Source organism: Herpailurus yagouaroundi, unplaced genomic scaffold (genome assembly GCF_014898765.1).
Source record: "Herpailurus yagouaroundi ecotype Mexico unplaced genomic scaffold, PumYag 141, whole genome shotgun sequence".
Taxonomy (NCBI): domain Eukaryota; kingdom Metazoa; phylum Chordata; class Mammalia; order Carnivora; family Felidae; genus Herpailurus; species Herpailurus yagouaroundi.
The window spans coordinates 8,148,189-8,171,998 of NW_024412396.1; the positions used below are offsets into that span (position 1 = coordinate 8,148,189).

Consider the following 23,810-nt stretch of genomic DNA (forward strand, 5'->3'; position numbering starts at 1 on the left):
ATAGACATATCCCCAGCATCATTGCTGTCATTTCACAGATGGTTTTAATAGCTGAAGTTTTGTTTTAAGGTTTTTTTCAATTTTATTTGTTGTTGTTGTTTTATCTTTCCCCTCCTCCTTCCGGTCCCAGCTCCAGTCAGAGAATTCTATTCCTGTAAGTCACTTATGTTTATTTCCCTGTAGAGCAGGGTGATTCTAAGCAACGTAAGTCCCAGTTGCCAGAATGTTCTGACCTACACTCAAAACTGAAGTCATTCCCAAACACATTTTTTTCTTCCTGTTTTGCCAGTGCTGTGGGCGAATAGATGGATTATAATGGATAATATTTGGGCAAAATCTCAATAAAATTTTATTAAATTATATTTTTAAAGGGTGAGATTGGCAAAGGCCCCTAATTAATTCACAATCCTGTTATTACTGGCAGCAAAATATCAAAAACTTTAATTGCTACATTCCCTAGGAAAAAATATTTTGTTTATTGACTACAGTGTAGTCTCTGAGATAATGTTCACTTAGCTGATGCAAGGAGTTTGCATATTACCCTGGGTTATCTAATAGTATGCATTTATTTTCAGGGTATTTTTTAGCTAAATCAGTATCAAAGCTATTATCAGACAGTGGGTTTCTAACCAATTTTTTTTCTCTTTATAAAATATACCTGTAAACTTCATCTATCTTAAAAGCTTCAAAAGATTTCGACGCCACATCTTATTAGCAAGAATTGAAATTATTAGCAAGAATTCTTCCTTAGGAAGAGCCCTATTTCTGAAATTGTTCAGATTTTTTTTTAAAAAAGAGGGTGGTTGCTCTGATCTCTCCCATCCCATAAACTGAGGTAGGAGATTTTGTTGTAGTCTGAACCCAAATAACTAACTCCATTTCAGTTCTGGTATCTCAAACCATCTGCTGCTAAATATGAGTCCACTTAAAAAATTCAAGTAAAAAAAGCCAATATAGTAATATTTTGAAAACATTTAGCATCATTTACTAAAAATGTGGATGAGGGAGCAAAAATACTTGAAGAATGTATTGAAAAGCAACGCATCTGTTTAATGGCTCTTTCACGGATCCCCATCAGTTTGGCATTGTGGAGAAAATCGCTACTAACAGCAGTTCTGCATGTATTAACATTTTGCCCTTTTTCCAGCAATGTTTGCTCACTGTAGTTCTACAATGGGGTAATAATAATGCTTATCTTATGAAATATTTTTCTTCTCCTTCTCCAGGAAATGTGTGCATTCAACTATAAATATGTAAATATATGTATTCTAATCATAAATATAAAATATACATACACATATACAAAAATAAATATATATATATATATACATACATTCATAAATACATAAATTGAACTAACCATACATTTAACTTGCTTTCTAGATGTTGACAGGTGTTAACAATTCTTGCCATTACCTACCATGTAGGTATTTCTATGAGATACAGGATCATTTCTTTGGTACTGCCCTAGAGTCAATTTTAATAACTGATTCATCTGCCATTATAAGGAATCTAGATATTTTGAGGTTCTATTGTCCTCCAACATCTCCATTTTTATAAATGTGTCCGAGAAGTGGTACAATTTAGTGCTGCACTTGATTGAAACACATCTTTTCAATTTGTGAAATCTTGGAATCACTTGCTCCATATTTCCTAACCCATGATACTGCCAAATACTTGGATCTATTAGGATCGATAAATATGACTCACTTTATGGTTGAAGGGGGAGGGAAGGAACGGATATGCGGAAAACATAAAATAACATGCCTCCATAAATTTGGTTAACTTTGCTGCCTGGCATTCTTAGAGTTGTCTTTGTTCTGTTCAATGCTAATTTTTATTATACTGAGCTCGCAGAAATAGGCATCTCAGAACCAGTGCTTAATGCATTTCATCCTTTTGACACTTCTAGGGGAAAATGCAGTTTTGAAACTATCTCCTATCTCTTCTTTTCCTAATCGGATTCACCCCACACTCCCCACCCCATCCCCTAAATACGACCAAATATTGACTGACAGCTTGAAAGTGCTAATCGACTCATTCCCAATCATATGTGTTCAATATGTTGGCTTTAAAAAAAAATTGGGAGCCCAAATCTTTCATCTAATATCATTGCTCAATAGACAGACAGAATTTTAACCAGAGCAAATTCAAGTACAGCTTTCCGACCAGCCAAACCCAGGAGACAGGCAGGAGGTCTGCCCTCCCCAGCCGTTCTTCTGTCTGCATTAGCCATCCTTGCTCAGGCTCCATCGACCTGTCAGAGCCGTCACAGTGATTGACTGCCCCGGCAGATGTGCTGCTATAACAGGTAACTTGATCATCCAGACCCATCTGTCTCTAAGTCCTCTTCAATTCACACTTTGAAAAATATTAGAGGTTGGGAGGGGTTGGATCCTTTGTTGTGATTAAAAAAAAAAAAAAAAGTAGGCTATCTGTATTTCACAAAAGGTTATCCTCTCGTAAGTGAATGGAGATATATAGTATTTGTGCTCTTTAGGGAGATGAGCCGCTCCTAGGGCATATTACTACCAACATTTTACATGGGCCAATGAGATCCGAGGGAATTTGAAAACCTGATTTCCAAAACAAAATCCAAAGTTAAGGACCCATTTTAAAGAACAACCATGATAATAATAGAATGATGTTTCAAAGATAACAGTTTCCGAGCGAGTGAAACAGATGGGCTGGTTGCGTAGAGAGAAAGGAGGGGAACCTCATGTGATGGGAGCGATCCTGTGTCTTCTCTTCAGTGCCCACAGCCTGGCAAATGTTGTGACATCATTAAGCTGAATTGCTGATTTCAAATGGGTCTGGAACAAGAATGGGCAGGGGTAACTCAAGCTTCATGCTGAAATGCAGTTAACTAATTTACTAGTGTCACTATTTCTGATAATTACTTTTCACCAAAATATTTTGCTGTGCTTGTGTGCAGAGGATTTCATTCTACAAGTCAACACCCCAATGTGGAGCTGTTCAGTATCTATCAACAGCTTCTATTAAGAGAGAATATAATCCTGGTGAGATCAGAGGCTAACACTTTTCTATTTCTCAGTAAAGTCTATTGCCTACTCACTATCAAGGGATGAACACTGGCTGAGAATGACATGGCTCAACATCTAAGGGGAAGTAACACAGTGAAGCAAAGAAAACAAGGTAAAATCAATGACAACTGACAAGAAAGCAAGTGAACTCATTTTTTTTTTTCCAAATGAGACGCATAAAAATATGCTAAGTATGCAGTGATACTTGTACAACCTGAAGATGCAAATAAATGAACCTGGAGAAAGATTGAGACAAAGCTACTCATTTCTTAACAGAACTCCCTTACGGGTTCATTGGAGGCTAGCCCACCACCACACAAATCGCCTTGGAATTAGAATATGCCAATATTCATACTACTTCTGCAAATCAAAAGCAAACAATAAATACATTTCCCCAAAGCTCTCTTTCTCGGCTAAGGGATCTAGATTGTGTTCTGGTCATAGTTTGGCACTCTAATCTACTAGCCAGATTCCATGGCCTGATTTAAGATTCTTCATGGAAATGAACATACTCTTTTCCCTTCGGATCAGAGATAGAAATATAATATGTTATTATTTTCAATTAACAGTAACTCTTCTTCTTCCCCCCCTCCCTTTTTCTGGCCTGAGGGAGTTCAATTTTGCTATTGATATTGCTTGAAAAGGCAGTGAGTGGCAAACAGTTGTTTGGTTTTAGTAAAGCTATTTATTGCATGCTTCAAACAGTTATTTACCACATAAAGCTTTGGGTGATTAATTCAGCTAGCAGTGCTCACTCTTCCCCTCCGTTCCTCCATTCCAACCCAAAGTGAAAAAAAAGTCATATATTTGAAACACAAATCTGTCCAAAATTTCATATGAGCTGAGAACATGATGACACAATTTAAAAAAAAAAAAAATCAACAATGTCCTCATGAAGTTATATTTAAGAGAGTTTACCATTTTTATAATAAAAAGTTAAATAAAGGGGAAGTGATCACTATTTTAGCAGTGTTTGCCATTGCATACTGTGCAATTATTTGCTCTGAAGTCCTTTTAGACGGAGTGGTATTTGCAAGCCACAGAGATCTTCAGCACTTGCGTGCCATGAAATCAGATCTGTAAGTATTCCTGATATGGAACAAGAGATTCTTTTTTAAACTCTTGCATTTTCATCTACTTCACATCATAGGACTCACATTCTTAAAAAACGACTGAAGATTTTTCTTATTTCCATGTGGTTCCTGCTTTCTAAATTCTGTTGCTTGTTTTCTCCTTGGAGTTCTAAATGTTGCTTTAACATCTTTAGGTGTGATATAGATAGATTTAGAGTGATGTAGTTAGCAAGTCTCAAGCTGCAGCTTTTAAATACATTTGAAAACCTTCTTCTGAAGGAAAACAAGACACTCTTATGGGAAAGTTACACTTTATTTTGGAGGCATCTCTCGCAACTTTTCTTTCCAAAGATGCTGAATTTACTATGACTATTATTAACACATGTATGTAATTAATCTTCTATTGCATAAGCTTTTTCATGTACAAGGCTAGTTTATGCTTTGGACAGCATGATGACTAAATTTTTAAAAGGGGGATGAAGGTCCATTTTCCAAATCAAATTCAGTGGAATGTTTGAGAAAGGGCCCCTTTACATGGGTTTACACCATATGATGTGTTGATCCTGTTGGGCACAAGTTGCCTTTCTGTGCTCTACCATGTAACTATCGTCCTGCATTCATCTCCACCCTGCCCTTGGAACTTTTCTTCAACTAATTATATCCATAGAAAGAGTTCAGTGTAAATATGGTTTTAGCAGTTTATAACAAGAAAAGTGGTTTCCACTTATTTTAAATTCAAGTTCTGTATATTCAATTACTGTTAGCAAGCACTCCACCTACTGGCTCACATGATGCCAAGCAAGCAGACCAGGATGGGAAGCGAATCGGCAGTAAAGGATATTTTCAACTCTGCCGACATGAAAAGGATTTCAACTTCCAGATTGTCAACCAGGAGGACCAAGCATTACTCTGATTTGCTGCTCACAAGTGTGAGGACGATTCTTGGTATTGTCTTGACCAAGTGACAATGCGATTGTGAAGAAGATTCACAAGATCAGTGTGGTGTACGAGGGTGGGATGGCTCAATGAGAGGTGGATTTTTGTAAATACAACAAAGAGGGGATCATATCCCAGAGCCTAAAAATGCCTTGTATGCATATTTAGAGCAAATATATATGCGCATAAGCATAGGTATAAAAAGTATTTTTGTTTTTAAAACATTCTTAAAGAACACAGGAGTTTCAAAATGAGTTAGGATCATAAACATTGCATACGGCTACTTCTTGTCCACTGAGATGTCGATTTTAAAAATGTAATATTGCAGTGGCAAGAGTAAAATAAATGCTTGAAAAATTCCTTTAATCACTGCCCCCACCTCCATGAACTTTTTAGCTTAGTAGTCTTAGTAATGAATAATTATATGACAGAGAGAGATTAATTTTAGGCATTGATAGTGAAATCAAGAGAAATTGAACCAGCTCTGTTCCACAATGTCAACATAAGGTATAAATCATAACTTTCTGCCTACCCCACCCACTCACCCACCACTACCCATCTTGACATCTTTTTTTAAGTACAGATTACTATGTAATTATTGCCACTGTGCCCATATTACGGTATGTTTGAATATGGCAATAAACAATATGGCAATTAATGTGAAATAATACAAGAGCAAATCAAGGCACACAGGCTAGATATAGAGGCAAAGCAGCAGGAACGTTGAAAATAACCTTAACGGGCTGTTGATGTGGAAATGCTTTCCCTAATATTGTCGCAGGGTGTTACTGTGAGCAGAGCTAGAAGAAAGAAATGCTAAGGGGAGAATGTCTAACTATATGAAAGGTTTCTTGGGGTCAACTATAGCTTATCGCCAACTTTCCATCTTCTCCAGGATTAATGAAGCATCATCATATGCTTTCAATACCATGGGAAGGTCTCCTGACTCCAGAAACTCTTGAGGTTTGCAGCTAAACCAGGATACAATATGGCACTAAGTAATAGAACCTATTCTGGGCTGATGAATACTTGTGCACTGATACTGGAATAGCTTTATAACTGCTTTAGTAAGAGCCCAGTAAACTGCTTCCCAGATGCATGAATTTCTCTTTTGGCTTTGCAAAGGAAGTGTTCACAGTTAAGGAGAAAAAAAAAAAATCAGTTCCATTAAGCATTTACCCTGCAAAACAGAGATTGAGGAATCTTAGCACATGACGACACAACAAAATTTACCTGACCCTTCCAAGCTAAGGAAAACAAGACAGAAGGTCCTCTCGTGAGGCTGTATCGTATATATGTTCTGAGGCTGTGCTGCCCATATGTTCAATAGGACTGTTGAATCTCAAAGTTATAATAATTTGCAACGAGGTGCCAGAACCAATTATTAAATATCATATGATCCAACAGAGATGAAATAAAAATATACAGGGTCGATTTTACTGGCTTTGACTATTATAAGGCATTTAAAGTACTTTGAATTTACAGTGTAACTTGAGGGTTGTATTAACGACTTCCTTATGCTAGAATTTTGTTCCCAGCTGAATATCATAAGCTAAATGCAGATGGCATATTTTTCCAAGGACAAAGGGAGTCTTGGCCTTATCCTTTCTTTTTGATTTGTATATCAACTCAAGAAAAGGAGCTAGGCTATTATGATATCTTCCACTAATGTAAACCTTTATTCAAAAGCGCAAGTGACAGCCAAAAGTACAATTCAAGTGAGAAAAAAGGTAGTTGTGATAGTATCACAGAATGATACGATCTCAGCCAAATCGCTGCCTATGATGTAGAAAAAGGAGCTTCTTAGTCTTCCGCATAAACAGTTATAATTTATTTACCATGACATCTCTAAAGCATGAATGAGTAAATGTTTTAAATACTGGTTCTGATCTCAAAGCCAAGGTCAGTTCTTTCTCCCCCATTGCTGAAGTTCTACCCTTAGCGAAATCAAAGGCATGTGGATTGGTGGTTTACCTCCAGCAAAGCAAGACAGACAGAAGATGAAGGCGCCTCTTGGGTTCTTCCTGCTACTGTTATTTCAAAAGTATTAGTAAAGGTTTCAGTTAAGTCCTCAGAATCAAAAGAAGATTGCTCTACCCTAGGAACTTATTGCCAGAACAAAACCATCTCTCTGAGTAGATTTTCTTGAGAATCAAAGTTGAAAAGCAAGCTCCTATAGTTTTGTAGAAAATAGAAAATTTATGGCCTCTTCTTCAATCTCAGCGTAGTGTGTCTGCTAAGTCCTCAGTGTGATCACTTTGGGAGATTAAATACTCAGTCTTCCCTCAGTCACCGGAGCACTGCAAGCATAGGACCATGTTTGTCTATGTATGTTTACAGCACCTGTCAGTCGATACATGAGAAACAAGAAGAGTAATGTAAACTGATCTCCCCCCTTTTGCTGAATATTTAATGCAGTTCACCAGAAAGAAAAGCACAAACATTCTACTTTTCCAATGCTTGTCTTCCATACCCTCTTCTAACATTCTCTGGGGAGAGGTGGGTTTCGATCTTGGTCAAAGCAAGTACCCATTTACTTCAGAATCTTCACTGTCTTGTCTCGGCTTCCTTCCTGTCTCCTAAAATGAAATTTATTTTATTTTAGCCACCTCTGAGCAGACTTGTGTGTATATATTTTCAGATAAATTGGATTGCCCATATGGATTTTTAAATCAGTTTTCGGATCAAATTCAGAAATATGTAAACTGTTGTGTTGTTGGACCAGGCAGGAGTAGAACATATCACTCAGATGAAGAGCACCCAGGACTATAAAGTGATCTTTAAATGAGAAAACTAGAGTGTAAGTCAATTAAAGTGACCAATAATGGGAAAACAAGTGCCCATTCCAAAGGCAATTGTAAGACATTTAACCCACGGAAAGTTGCATCATACATTTTTATTAAATTGAGGCTATTTTCACACTTACTGTGGTCTGAAATGTGAACCAATATTTTCTATCTTTGGTTTCCTTGCTTTAAGATCTCTTAATGTACAGAAGATGTAATTCATAATATCATATGACTGTTTTAAGTTTGCAAGTTACTGTCTCCAAAGTTATAATTTAATATAAATCAATAAATGCCCATTAAACTACTGTGCTCTCTCATAAAGCAGTATCTGACTTGAGATTAGTGTAACAAGACCCTGGGATTCCTAAAACCTTGATTCTTTGTATTTAACCTTATTTACAACATAACACATCCAATTTTAAAGAGCACTATCATTTAGCACAATATGAAGTATTAGCTTTCAAAGATGCATTCAATCCTATTTAAAAGCTCAGACCCTCTGTTTTTCCATACTCTTTGTAACGAGGGAAAGGGAAAAAAGATTAAGGTCCAAATAACAAAAACAAAAAACAAAAACACCCCACAATTATGCCTACTCAAATCCTTCCTGAAAGATACACAAAAATGATATTAGTAACTCTTAAAATAGTTTGTAGAAAATCTGCAAACTAATGGAATTTAGGGAAGAGGAAAAAGAAAACCTCCATAAATCTAACAGGCATAAAAGGATTGGTGAAAAAGATCTCCACCTGCTCTCCAAATGGAGGTCTTCACAAGGACAGGAAAGGTAATGCCAGGTACCAACAAAAAACAAAAACAAAACCAAAAACAAGACAAAAAAAGAAAAGGGAAGAGAAGAAAATAGAAAAAAAAAAAAAGAGAAAATGTATTAAAACTCTTGGCTGAACGACTGCACTAATGTCATTGGGGAGATGTTAAACTTCAGACTGACAGCTTGAAAACTGCGACATGTCTATACATTAATTTCTTAATATCTGACGGTATTCTAGTTTTGCTCTGGGCCACTCTGAAGGGTGTGACTTCCTTTCAAGCTCTCAGTTTCATTTCTCCTGGCAGGTAATCCCCCATGAATGAAAACAAGTGTAAATGTGAAAAGGCTTAGGATAAAATATAGAATGTCATATAGTTTTGCCACTTCGTGCCATCATGTTTATTAGTAATATTCAGTGTTTAACCCCATGAAAGACACGGTGCTAAGTGCTTTCAGTGCATTATCACATTAAATTCTCTCAATAATCTCAGAAGATATTTTCCAGCCCATTTCCCGTATGAGGTAGTTGAGACATAGGAAGGATAAATGAGTTGCTACAGTTCACGGAAGGAACAATGGCATAGAGATTCTTACACAAATATATCTAATTCCCAAATTCATGCTCAAAAGTCTACTCTGGCTTCTCATAAATTTCACCCCTTGAGAACTAACCATGTAGTTTTGAAATTGGAAACATCACATGGTGAATGAAGGCACATCATTTACTTCCCAGAAACGGGAATGAAGTCACAAGAGGACAACTTGTAAGTTTTGAGGCTAAAATGAATTAGTACCAGTACAGCATATAACACATAAATGTTATCCCAAAGTGTTACACGTTATTGTTATTGTTGATAGCAAGGCCTTACCAAATGATAATGGACTTCAACTTATACAGTTCATGTATAATGAAAATCAACTCAAGAGAAAGATACAATGACCAGGAAGGGGAAAATAGCTGAGTGATGGTACCACCAAGTCCTTTCATTTTATCTCCCACATTTTCATCCTGGAGCTCAAGAGGACCATGGGGTCATGAGGCGTGATTCATCCTAGGTAGGTTGATTGTGTTGACAGGAAGGCAGAAAACAACACCTCAGTTTTTACTTACGCCAATACTACACTGAACAGAGAGAAAACTTGAAGAGCCATCTTTTCTAGTAAAGCATTCAATTCAAGAACAACAGACAACAAGGATTTATGATCTGCTGAGGTTTCTTTTTCTTTTATCTTTTTCTTTAAGCAGAGAATAGTTGGTGTCTGTTTTGGGGTTTTATTTAATTAGCAATCAAGAAATTATCTAATTCTACTTCTCTTGGTTTGTCTCACAACTACCATCAAGAATGTGTGTATGTATTTGTTGTAAATTAAATCTAAGGCAAAAATGACTTCAGTTTAATTAAAACAATAATACAAATGACTATCTCACTTAGGTAAAGCAGAAATGAAAAGGTGTTTTTGCATATGAGGTGGAATAAGGTGTTTTTGCATAAATAAAAAGGAAATTAGGATCCTAAGTTTAACAAATGGTACTGAAACATACAATTTTCTAAGAAATGATATTGAAAAATACTTGGTAAGGCAAAAAAAAAAAAAGAGATGAGATGACTGATAACTTGAAATACCTTGAAAATTTAAACTTGCTGATCTTTTTTGAACATTCATTTGTCTCCTTAACATTCAAAGTTTGGTCAAAAAAAAAAAAAAAAAGAGAAACCACAGTGGATTCTGTTCATTTTGGAGAAATAAGAGGTCTCAATTTCTTCTGGTTACAGAAATGTTGTGGAAACCACCATTTGGTGCTCTTACTTCAAAAGTAGATTAGGCAAGTAACTATGAAAACGTGAATTCTAAGTGATGGAATGTTGCTAGGCCATGGAGAATGACCTGGTGTGCCACCTGCCATCTAGTTGTTATCACCCCCTGGGAATTACGGGTATTCTACTTAGTCACAGGAGAGTACAGAGACAGTGAACCAGACACTTTGTTATACAAGAGGTCCTTGCAGCTCTCTCTAAGTAACAGACGTAATTGGTCCTATATTTGATTAAGAGCTTTGTATGATTTAGTTAAACAGGTATTTTCAACATTATGTAACTCAGAGAGGGAGTTTTGGCAAACAATTTAGATTTTCCAAATGAGTATAATGGTATTTTTGAAGTTTCAGATGTTTAGAAGGATGTTAGTCTAAGTGATAAATATTGTCTCTAATTGAACTGGCTATATATTTATGACATAAAAAGCTTGACTTTGGGATTTCCAAGGTTCAAATAAGAACCATTTCTCCCTATAAAATACTAAATGAAGACGCATGCTATATCATTATAATTATTAGAAAATCCAAAACACCTAAGATCCTTGGTAATAATTATTTTCTAAGTTTATTTATTTTGAGAGAGGGAGGCAGAAAGAAAGAGGGGAGAGAGGGAATCCTAAGCTGGCTCTGCACAAACTGTACAGAGCCTGATACAGCGCTCAAACTCATGAACTGTGAGATCATGACCTGAGCTGAAAGCAAGAGTTGGGTGCTTAACTGACTGAGCTACCCAGGCACCACCACCCCTGCCCCAGTAATAATAATTATTTATGTCAGTGACAAGTGATATAAACCAAGAACTTAGTTTTTGAAAAAACTTCAGACTAGATTGCCTTTTTTTACTCAAAATTAGAGATACTACTAAAAAAAATATTCTCAAGTGTCCTTCCCACTCCAATCAACCAACCAACCAACCAACCAACCAACCAACCAACCAACCAATATAACTAAGACATGGCTTTTGGATTGTGGCCTGTGTTGGACTGTCCAAGGGCTTTATGTGACTTGATCAATGTAGGTTAATCAGTAAGCAAAATGATTTTTTTGGAAGTGAGAATTCAGTTAATCATCAACAAATTAAAACATCTTCTTGACCTTAAAATACTCAGAAAATACTAACTGTAGGGGTAAATGACACAGATACTGTTTGTCTGGAAGATGAAATCTTCTAGCTCTGTGTATGTCCATACAAGATTGTATAATTTCTTAGACCTGTGTTAAATGAGGAAATAAATAAGCATATGGAAACAATGTTCCTTGATTTACTAACAGTTGGACTAATCATCACACAGTTAAAAAGTGAAAAATTCAACCAATTATCTCATATTTATATCTATAGCAGTATCTATATAACTATATCTATCTATATCTTCAGATGTTTGGGACACATAGGAATAGTTTACTCTGTTTGGCTCTTCTATATTGCCAATAACCAATCGGACCAATATTAATCCAATCAATAGAAAATACTGATTTAATAGCTGCAAGTGTAACTAGGGTAATAAAATGTGAATTTAAAAAATATCAAAGCAGGATAGTTACTACAACTTAGACCATATGTTTTTGCTATATTAAAACTCATTTGGTGTAAAAGGTATGTCCCATGCTTCTAAATAGGAAAATTGAAAGTCTTTTAAGGAGACACTATATTATACAGATCTTTCGGTTGACTTCAGATTGAGCAATTAATAAACTGCTTGACAATCTGCATTAGAAAAAAAATACTGAGTTAATACTTATTCCTTCCACACAAGTCCATACAGGCTCATTTATTTTGAGAACATATATACATAGTGCCTACATATTGGAGCCTTGCTTGCTGTCTGGTACTTAGCATTCAGTATATACTTACTGAATTAATAAATGAAGGCATATAACTAATTATATAACTAAATGTATACTTATTTCTGAAATTTTTAACTAAAGGTGCTTTTTTGACCTTAACAATCTCACACATGGCTAAATAATTATGGTCCCTTAGAATATAAGGTATGACTATAGTGATTTCTCATTTTTAATAATTGATTTTATTGATAAAATAATATATGTGCTTCATGCAGAGAGCCGATGCTGCATTTTATTTGTTAAAAAAAAAAAAAAAAGGAAAATGTATTCTTATTCCCTATTCCCTGAGTCTAAAACTAGTGTGATGCTCTAGCAGATCCAGTTACTTTATTGTTAATTTGGGTTACATAAAAGGTAATCAATATATTTTAATTCCAAAGACTGAGTTCCCTGAAAAAAAAATCAATACAAAATATCATTTTCAATGCCATTTAATTTACATGATTTGACTATCCAGCTATTCTACAGTTATGTTTTGTTTTTATTCAAAGGGTTGAATGCTGTGTTTTGTTTTCAACAGATGTGACTTTGAGTGCACTGGAGAACAATTTATGCATTGGGCTTAGAATTTTAAATGAACATACCATCTAATGGTTTGCCCAGGATAAGCAGTCACTTTAAAAAGTAGTATTGAAAGCAACAAAAATTACTTAAAGGATCAGTTACATCTAAAATGATGAAATCAATAACAATATTTTCTGTGGGATTCTTTCTCTCTGATAAGCGAAATCTTTGCTTAAAAGCTGCATTAAAATTTAATCACAATCTGTGTGCTTTAGCAATTGATAATTTCTGGACAGCTGTCTTCTGCTTTGTTTAAGTCTTGTGTTCCTTCTGTTTAAGTTATGCCTTTTAATAGCTGGATTAAGTACATTTTGTTTTAAAATATATTATTAGAATATGATTATATTTTATCATCTTCCAACAGTGGCTTGTGGTTCTCTGTTCCTTTGCAATAATGTTGAAACTCGGGTGAAGATCTCATGGGCGGCCAAACTACTGGAAACTTGTGTTAGTCCTATCAGTCTGTTTTGACCTTAATTTTCTTTCCGAATTCCATGTGAATAGGTAACAATTTGTGCTAATGATCTTAAAATAAGTACTTTAGCCTTAGACTAGGAGCTAGAATCACCTCTAATTCATCTTTGTTTACCTGGTTCCTGCTATTTTGTCTGCCACATATTGAATAATGAAAATAAGTGTTCAGTGATTGAATAAAGAATCCTTAGAGATATTTTTCTTATGTACTCTTAAAAATTTCTTAAAAATTAGCTCGAAGAACCATCTAAGCAGTAGCGACTAAAAATATATGTGTACTGACATCCCCAGTATTTAAAGGGACAGATGATCACTTTTTAAGTATCAGTACTTCATCGCTTAGCACAGATTATGTAACAGCCAGTTCAGCAGTTACTGCTATTCCACTGTCCCCCCTCTCTGTGTGTTTCAAAGGAGGAGAATAAAGATTATCTTTCAAAGCACCTCCTCTGATTACATCCCTACTCTCTAATCACCTAACACAACTGAACTTGGAGTGATAATGTCATATTTATTAGAGTATGACTATTTAAAAGAATCAATGTGTTCGATGTTAGGCTATGCATTTAAGTTCTGAAGGCGAAATAGCAGACACAGTGCTCAGATTATAATGTCTTGTGGTGAAATAGTTTTTATTATGTTATTTTAATGTAGTCAAGTAAATCAATAAGGTTAACTACATTTGCCAGTGTTCCGACCAAAAAAATTTGTACCTTTTCAGCAGCATCATTTACGTGCTGGTATTTACTTTCATTTTTACATCAGATGCTAATTAATTAAATACTTCTGCTGAAACTAATAAATAAGTAATAATTAGATAAACACATTGCAAAAACATAATTTGAAAGAAGCAGATTGAAGTGGCTTGGGAATATAAGTAGCCATATAGTATGTCAATTAAGAGAAAAACTGAAATATTCCAAATATGTCCACAATATGTCCAAATATGTCTGCAATATGTCCAAATATATGCACAATATTGCAAAATTTAAAATAGTACGTATTTTAACATATATAGAAAATGTAACATAGACCTTTAGAGTGATTATCTGAGAATAAAAGATTATTGGTAATGTTGATTTGAAAGTATAATTTATATAAAATTTAATCTAGGAGTCAAAACACATTCTATAGATAACATAATTTTTGGTATGTATAAATTATGTAAGACAGGTAAATTATTCAGCCATACAGTGGATACCTGATTTCCCTTGAATAAAATTGCTCCTTGGGGTCTGGGGGACATGGAAGTAATAAGCACATCTTCAAATGCTGTGGCAGGCCACGCGTACAGTATGCCTCATTTTTAACGCTACATCACAAAGAAATTTATGGATGGTATAAAGAAATTTAAGAATTTTAAGGATGTATGTTTGAAAGCTTAGAGCAAGTGAAAACTTGGAAGTGTGATCTCATAAATTACTAATGCTGGGGTCCTTGTAATCTTTATTTTCTCAACATTATTTTTTTTTAGGGTTCTATATTCTAGTGTGTTATGTTGAAATGTTCAGGAACTAAAACTGCTTTTGCAAAATAACCCTAGAAAACCATAAAAACCGCAAATCCTTCCAAGGAATTAATCTGAAGTAAAATCATTTTAACATGCTTTCTTTTCCCCTAGTAATTTTCAGAAGCATTTTTTCTAAGATCAAATTTTGACACTATCCTTTTTTTTTTCACACGATGATGTGACTCCTCCTATTATTAAACTTTATGGTTTGAAAAGTCTTTCTTATTTTACTGCCTCCAACATATTAGGTTACTTTTTTAAGAAAAGGTGAACATATTAGCATTACATAAAATGCTAAAGTGACAAAGAGTTAAACTAGGAATTTTAGATGAATACACTAGCAGTTTGCCATTCTGACAGCAAAAGCCAAGCTAGTGCTTTAAAAAAATGCAAGTTTGAAAAATGCAAATGGTGTTATCCAAATATGCAGCCATATGTCCATAATACACACATTTTGGGGGGAAAATTTGTAAGGATTTCTCTCACAGCATTGTATCTCGAAATGGTGGGATTTTTAAAAAATATATATAGTGCTCCCTAGATGACGGTAAGATATTGAAATTATCTTTCAAAATCTCCTATATACATTTTAGTGTAAAAAATTCATTATGTTTAGGTTTACATAGAAATTTGGCTCTATGTTTTAATATTCCATTTTGAGTAGGTGCTGTACTTCATCTCTAACATAGTCAGCAAAATCGTCCAATAATAGCCAGAATTCAGTCATAAAATTTTCAATTCAGACAAGTAAAGTTTAAAACATAGTCTCTTCGAATGATAAATTAACAGTCCTTGGAACTCAAGGTCTAAGGGACAGGGAAAAAATATAATTAGTTTGAATAACGTTAAGCTGTGAAATTTGGATAACCTTTGAGCAACTTTGCTCTGTTGATCACAGCATCAGTAACAATAGGAGAGTGGAAGCCAAATGCAAGTGGTGAAACCACCAACAGGAAAATATCAATTAATCTTTTTCAATAGAGTTGAAGTATGGGTAATCCTCTCATTAAATAGTTTGAACCTTTTTCCAAGTAAACAAAGGAGGGATAATGAGTGATGTGGTCTGTCTTGTTTACATGGAGAATCTTCAAGAGGCTTAGCATAACCTCTCAACACAGAGGTCTTCTTAGCCACTGGTCACTAATTACCCTCTTTTAAAGGTATTTGTCTAAGCAAAGAGACAATGTTTTCAGACTTAATATGAGAATACCATTTAAGTGCCAATATTTTACACTTAAGCCAGTATAGGAAGAAGTGTCAAAATCTATGGGATCCTCACAAACAAAACAAATATTATTTCCAACACTTATTTGAATAAATGTTCATTTTCTTACAATCCTCGTCCAAAGAGTTACTTCTATTATAAGATATCATTCATGTCTAACTGCTAGAGATAGGGTATAACTATTGACTGAACTAGTCCATCCTCCTTAAGACCTCCAATCACTGAAAATTCTGGCTTGGAAGGGAGAAGAGAGGCCTGGAATTAACATTCCTTTTGTCATCTGCCAACCAATTTGCCCTTGATATTTAAGCAATTTGAGAGTAAATACAATTTTTAGTTTTCTTGTCACCATGCAAGTGCCATTTAAAAACCACATGATCCCTTCAAATTTCTGTATGATCCAAGCACCGATAGTCATTACCTACTGCTACAAATGATTTTAATGTACCAGGTACATGAAACAAAAGTCCATCTATAATGGACCTACGAGGAGAGAATTTTACCCTGATCTTTAACCAAGGCCCACGTTTGTTACCATGCTTATTCATAATGTAGATATCGCAGTGAACTTTTACATGACTCCATATATATGAATGAAATGAATATTAGTAACCTTGATGCCTGCAACAGTATTTTTCTAATTTCCAAAGGAGAGCCTGGGTAAGAAGTTAGAATTACTAAAATCATCAGAACAAAAAGTTGTCATAAAGAGGTGGTCAAAATTATGAATAAGCAACAAGAGAGACAAAATTCTTAAATAATTCCAGCCCCAGCAAGATGATTTTCATTTTTTTGCCATCAACTCTTCAACAATTCACATTGACAGTGCTATTTGGATGCTCTCTCTGGATTCTGTTTTGTGGATTAAAACATGAGAAGTGGAAGAGTTTTACAGGAAGAGTTAAGTACAAAAAGAACATTTCCATTTTCATGCCTGTGATCTGTGACTGCTGGTTTTTTTAATATCTGAAAACTGTATTATTTATTTTGAAGTAAAATTTCATTTTTTAATGTAACAAATACGCCACGAGGACATACAGTGTATACACTTACGGAGTCCTATAAATCTATGATACCCGTGAGGATAAAACTTAAAAATAAACACAAGAGAAGTCTATGACTTTGTCATTAGTTGTCCAGTGTTTTAGTAATAGCTCATCTTGGAAACAACATTGAATTTCAGTATCAGAAATTTTCTTCTTTCTACATGTGAGTGCTTTATATGCCATATAAAGTTAAAAAACACTATATACAATTTTTTTGAAAGTAGATATAGCCAATCATGTGATAGTGTACCAGTTGCTTAATTGAAGATTTCTACAAATTAGATTTTATTAAAAACATCTCTAAGAACCATTTTAGTTCTATGATCTATGAATATTGTGTAGATTTTTACATGGAAGAATCATGATTTCACTTATTTCACTTATCGTCATATATTTTAATGCATCCCAATTATTTCTTTATACTCTTGATGGAAATGTTCTATTATTATAAAACTGTAGAAAAAATAAATATACATACATGGGTATATATATATATATTATATAAATATAGATATATGCAAAACAGGGAAATGCATATGAATAAAGACATGACATACTTTGAATTGATAATGCAGTTACTGTGGGCAAAAAAACAAAAAAATGCTTTTTAATAAAACAGACATAGTAGATATTTGCCCTTAGAATAATTTCTTTGTAGTGACACCAAAAGCTCAGTGTGCGTAGGAAAATTTAGTCAAAGTTTACTTTTGTTATACTTTGTGTGATTGATGAAATTCCACAGCATCTAAACACAAAAAACATTGTACTTATTAAAATCACACACAAAATATCCTTCCTGCCCTTATACTTGTTTATTTTCCAAGTTTCTGTTTGTTGGAGATTATCTATTATTGGAGAATTAATTTAGAAATGCATTTACACCTATACAGTCACCATTTGATTTCCAGATACTTGTGGAATAACTCACTGTTGGTTAAATGGGAGGTGTGCTGGCCAATTAGCATACAGTTGAGTTTAGTTCATTTACATATTTCTGTATCTATTCCTAGATGCTATTTTTTATGCCACCCAAAATGCTGTTATTTGGTTAGATTTTATTAGTTTAGTGATATTAGTTTAGCGATTATAATTATGAAATGCTATCATATAACAAATAGAAATAAAGCTTATTCTTTTAAATTACATTTTCTCTTAGGTATTTGTGATTTCTTAAGAAATCACACAACTTCAAAGAATATCGGTAACTTTGCCTATCTGCTTTTTAATATGTAGTCCAGAACAATATATCATTCACAGAAAACAGAGAAGGTATTTGGTATATTTGTTACATGAGTGAATGAAAAAAATTTTGAGTTTTCATGCATTGCGTTTTCTAATTGTTAGCATGACCTGAGGACCAATCAGAGGCGTTTTTATCTCCTTCCTTTTTATAATGCAAAAGACGGCTTCAATATCCTCAGAAGAACCTCATGGTGCTTGCCAAGCCCATTTCTCCCTGACATTCTTAAATACAATATTTCCACCATATAATCATATCATGTGATATAAAACCGAAAATTATATGCCTATCCTAGTTATTTAAACTCTTATTTCTCAGAATAAAAAAAAAAAACCTCTACATCTTATATATAATTTAATAGGTCTGATCCTCTTAGAAAAAATGAATTAGACCATTTACTTCGGGACAGACAATGTTTTCCCAAGTATGGTAAGACCGTGTCAAAATAGCAGAAAATTGTTCACTGATCTAAATAAAATTATTATGAATTGTTTACCACCATCACCACACATGCACCCACAAGTATAACCTCAACATCAGCAAACTCAGTTGCCAGTGAGGCAGGGAGGCTGCCATAACACCATGAAGAGAAGATGGAGGGTTGGTCTGCACACAGAAACAAGCTCAGTAATTACCTCAAGAATATCAGTAGAAGCAGAGCACCAATTCTGTCCCTGATTTTACCGTAATCGATCTCTTGTAGATTCTTGAAAAAAATGGTATTTTCCACATGATAATTACCTTAGCTTCATTATTTAAAAAGGGAGACCCTGAGAACTCTGGGATAGAACCCATTTAGGAAAACCTCTCCTCTACGATCCTGACCTCTCTGCCTTTTTTACAGCGAAGAGAGAAGACATTCATATTTTTTCAGCCCCTGTTCTCCTTGCTTTGAGTGAGGGGGAATGAGACACTTTAAGCAGTAAAGAGAAAGAAAAGTCACAAATGAATCACTAAGTGGAATAAAATCTGTGCTTTAATCAAAACTTTCTGTGACTCATCGATATTTTTTTCTCCTCCACAATATACCATGGTGAAGTCACTGTCTTAGTCACTCAATCAAGGGAGAATTGAATTTGAGTTCATTTCTGAAAATGAAGTCATAAAATTTCCCTGAGTGAAAAATGACGAACTATATTAACTCAGTTTGCATACATCCCAAATAAGGCAGGGAAGAAACTTGATTTGTAACTGTTGATGTCACTAGAATTCAAAGATGTGTAAAATTCCTAAGCTTATTTTCCATTCAAATGTGATGAAAGAAAGTACTTTCTTCAATCCTGTGGATTTCCAAACTTAATTTTTTTTTTCAAACACAGTAGCTAATTCCTAAGATTTATTCGATAGGGCTATGATATGGAAAAAAGCAAGAAAAAAATGTGATAAACAGAATGGGTCAATATTTACAAACTTCATATCCCCATCTAAAAAACATGCCTATTAATATATAGTAATTTATCTGTGTCTTTGTAATCAGCAAGAACTTTTAAATTGGTCACTCAGCATCATATAGTCCTCATTGATTTATCCTAACTCAAGTTAGAACTATAACCTCAATATTATAAAATAGAAAATGTTAAGATTTTATATATATAAACAAAAACTATATATAATATATATGTATTATATATACATATATACATGTATTACACACACACACACACACACACACACACACACACACACACACACAACAACAACTTGCAAGAGCTCAGAACAAAAATTAGCAGGTTTTTCCATGGATAGATTTTATTGGGACTCAAAAAAAAGGCTTTATAAAGACCAATTGAAACTATGGTCAAAATAAAATGAGAATTGGTCATTAAATCAAATGAAATATTCTCCTTCATATATCAGTTGGATTTGGGTTCCATGTGCATGGGATACTCCATGGGATTGTGGAGGAACTAAGGTATTTATTATAAGAAAATGATTGCACTCTCTAAAACTGCGCAAAAAAAAAAAAAAAACCAATTCCTATGACATTGTAGGTAAAATAGGTATAATACATAAGAAAAAAATCATTACCATATTCTCTGAATTTAGATTTATAGATATTATTGAATAGATATTCTTGGTATATTTGGTTGAGAATATAGAAGTCTTATTTTTATGTGTAATGAATGTCTTTTGACATTCTGAGAGGTTACAACCCTACAGGCTGTCTGTAAATAGTCCATATTGCTTAATTCAGTTTTGGTCAAATGAATTATCCAGAGTAGTTCTTTACTGCTTAGTTCAGCTGGGAAACTTCCAGCATGGAGTCAAGGACCCTTGTGCTTTAGAAGTTCATTCTGAAATGTCCATTGCTACTTTTAGGAAGTTCAGTGAATACGACTTTGGGAACTTAATCCCAATAAAGAAAGATCATCTCTTCAAAGTCCAGAAGTGCCATCATTTTGACCTTTGTCACACAGCAGAAAATGAAGAGTAGCACCATGTCCTTTCTTGTTCTCTTCCCTCTCCATGTTTCTAAGTTCTTGACCCTTCCGTCTTCCTCTATACAAGAGAAATGACCTTATTTTATCTCTGTAATCCCCCCAATAAAGGCACTGAACCCAACTTCTTGGGGTTAATTATCTGATCCTCTCTGACCATCTTCCTACTCAAGCCTTTTGTGCTGTTAGAATTTCCCTCGGCTTGTTTTGTTGATTGCCCATTAGGTGGGACCCTAGCTGAGCAAACATCAGGCAAACAAAAAGATATATATATGGACTTTTTTCCAGAGTGACATATCCTCCATTTCAATCTCAGCCTAAAATGAGATTTACCTTCCTCTCTAACAAAGCCCTTAGGAGATTCTGTTCAAAAGCTGAGCCAAATGATTTTCAGGAAAGATGTAGTACTTACCAGGTTCTCAATTGACTACCTAGATTATTAGAAAACACAATCATCCATTCACACACATTTTGGGGCATGCAAGACCATTGATTTTTAATATTTTCTTTTAAAAATACACAGGAAATTAACTCTTTAAATCAATGCAACTCAGAGAAACAGGAAAAGGATGGAATTTCAGAGCAAATAGCAAAAAGTGCATCCTTGTTTAGGTTATCACGTTTGCACAATTCCATTTCCATAAAGCAAGAATTTTACTCCATAGCACAGATGAGCCTTGAAGGGTAAGATATTTAAACTATGCATAGTTTACCTTGAAGGGCTTTTTTATAAGAATTTTTAAAAATTAATAATTAGTTAAGATGTGCCAAATCTATTTGTGATGAGCAACGGGTGTTGTATGTAAGTGATGAATCATTAGATTCTACGCCTGAAACTAATGTTACACTCTATGTTAACTAACATGAATTTAAATAAAAACTTGAAAAAAATTAAAATTAAAAGATGTTCTGATTCTTATATTTTGAAAAACAGACAGATTTTGAAAAGAAAAGTTTTACCTTAGTTATGTTGATTTCAGTAGAATTTCCTTAAAGGCCTAAGGTATTTACATACTCCTCAACACCACTGAGTTTTCTATCCTTTCCAGAATCCTAAAAAAATGGTGAAAGAAATACATTAAGACTTGATAGTTGTTAGACTAGGTGAGTCTGACAATTTCCAGGTGAGTCAGAGAGCTCAGATTTACTCAGTATAAAAATCCTAGGTTAATATTTGGCTTTGTCCTTTCTACAAGTGTAGAATTTACCACTCTGATTCTAATCAATCATGCCTGTAGTCTTTCTCTTTCCCACCACAGAATCATCAGAAACCAATGAAAGAGTCAGATTGCAAAGAACTAAGGGAAAGTAATCGTACTTAATCATTTCCTCCAGAGTACAAAACTGCACAATTTTCAGCTTTTGGGGCTAGCCCTGGAGCAAAATAATAATAATACCACTAATAACATAATAAACTGAGGAGTATATTTCTTGAGAAAATGTAACCTTACACAAAATATTCTCACAGGGAGGCATAAGGGTACAGGTAACCCAAATCAGTAGTGTTCTAAAATTGAATTGATAAGCTTTGTGGTTTTTCAATGTGACAAAGTAGTAACCCATATTCTAGACATAAATTTCTTCAGGATGGGCTTGAGGAAACAGGCGTCAATTTTGATAACATTCAATCTCATAAGTAAGAAACAACCATCTTTCTCTTGCAATTGGTGTTTATGGGAAACCATGAATTCCTTAATGTTCTTCTTGGTTTATTCTAAGTATCAAGAGCAATGGACGAAGATGAGAGACGAATTCTGAGAAAACAGTATCTTTAGTAAGACTATACATTTGTAGGTCATAGAGGATTTCTAGATTTCAGTGACTCAGGCAAATATTTTTGCTAACATGTTTGATATCAGGTTATGTCTTTGGGAAATCACATTTTTTAATGTCAATCTTTATTATCCAAAGGAAAAGGAGACATGGAAAATAGATAAAGAACCATATTTTTAATCTAATGAATCACATCCTAAAAAATGACAAGCAAGCACAGTAGAGACATAATAAAGATTTCCTATAGTTAAAATTACTAGTTATTTGCATAATCCCAACATCCGTCTGTTAAAACAATATGTACCCACATATTTTTTGTTTCAAAAAAGAACAGCAGGCAAAATAGCCGTACAGTTAAAATTCATGGATTTGAAAAAAAAATTATATATGATGAAGTTTATTTATGCTGAATAAATCCCAAATTTACTTTTTCTTTATTCAAAGTTTGAATATAGAACTGCTTCTTAGTTTTATGCCAACTTTTGAATAAATGAGTCATAGGAGGTAAAGCTATTGGTTGATAACAGAAAATATAATAACAGTACTCACATTTTGACATTTCTATTGCACCTTTCACCTTGAGAAAATCCCAGGCAATTAACCTAAAAATCATTTCTATACTGTTGGGATTTGTAAGCCCCAATTGAATCCAGTTATCTTCCAAGTTATCTAAAAGTATAAGTAGAGCATCCACAGCCCTGTCGGCCTGTCAACCTACCTTACTGGCATTTGCTACCAAGAGGCCTCCAAGGCCTGGTGCATGCACATGACCCTATAAATGATGGCCAGTTTCATGGAAATGAAGGAGATCCTGCCTTTTGTGATAAAATTCATGGGCCTTGAGGGCACTATGCTAAGTAAAATAAGTCAGACAGAGAAAGACAAATAGTGTATGTTCTTACTTTCATATGGAATCTAACAAAGCCAAACTCATACAAACACAGTAGAATGGTGGTTGCCAGGGTCTAAGGTATAGGGGAAATGGGGATATGTCAGTCAAGGGGTATACACTTCTGGCCATAAAATGGGCAAGTTCTGAGATCTAATGTACACCATGGTGACTATAACCAGCAATGCTGCATTATATACATCTTAAGAGATAACACCACATATTCATTTAAAAAATGGTAATTGTTGGGGTGCTGGGTGGCTCAGTCGATGAGTGTGCAACTTTGGCTCATGAGTTCGAGCCTCTCACTCTGGGATCGCTGCTGTCAGCATGGAGCTCACTTCACATCCTCTGCCCCCCTCTCTCTCTGCCCCGC

At 34.5% G+C, this 23,810-nt stretch overlaps 1 long non-coding RNA gene across 1 annotated transcript in view; it reads right to left on the bottom strand.

The window, feature by feature from the left end:
- Positions 1-7,213: 7,213 nt before the first annotated feature.
- Positions 7,214-23,810, bottom strand: part of LOC121031602 (uncharacterized) — a 140,543-nt gene continuing 123,946 nt past the window's right edge. Inside the window, exons 6-7 of the long non-coding RNA XR_005790798.1 lie at positions 21,733-21,825; positions 7,214-7,632 (exon numbers count right to left, since the gene is read on the bottom strand). This is a non-coding gene — a long non-coding RNA (uncharacterized LOC121031602). The remainder of the gene's footprint in view (positions 7,633-21,732; positions 21,826-23,810) is intronic.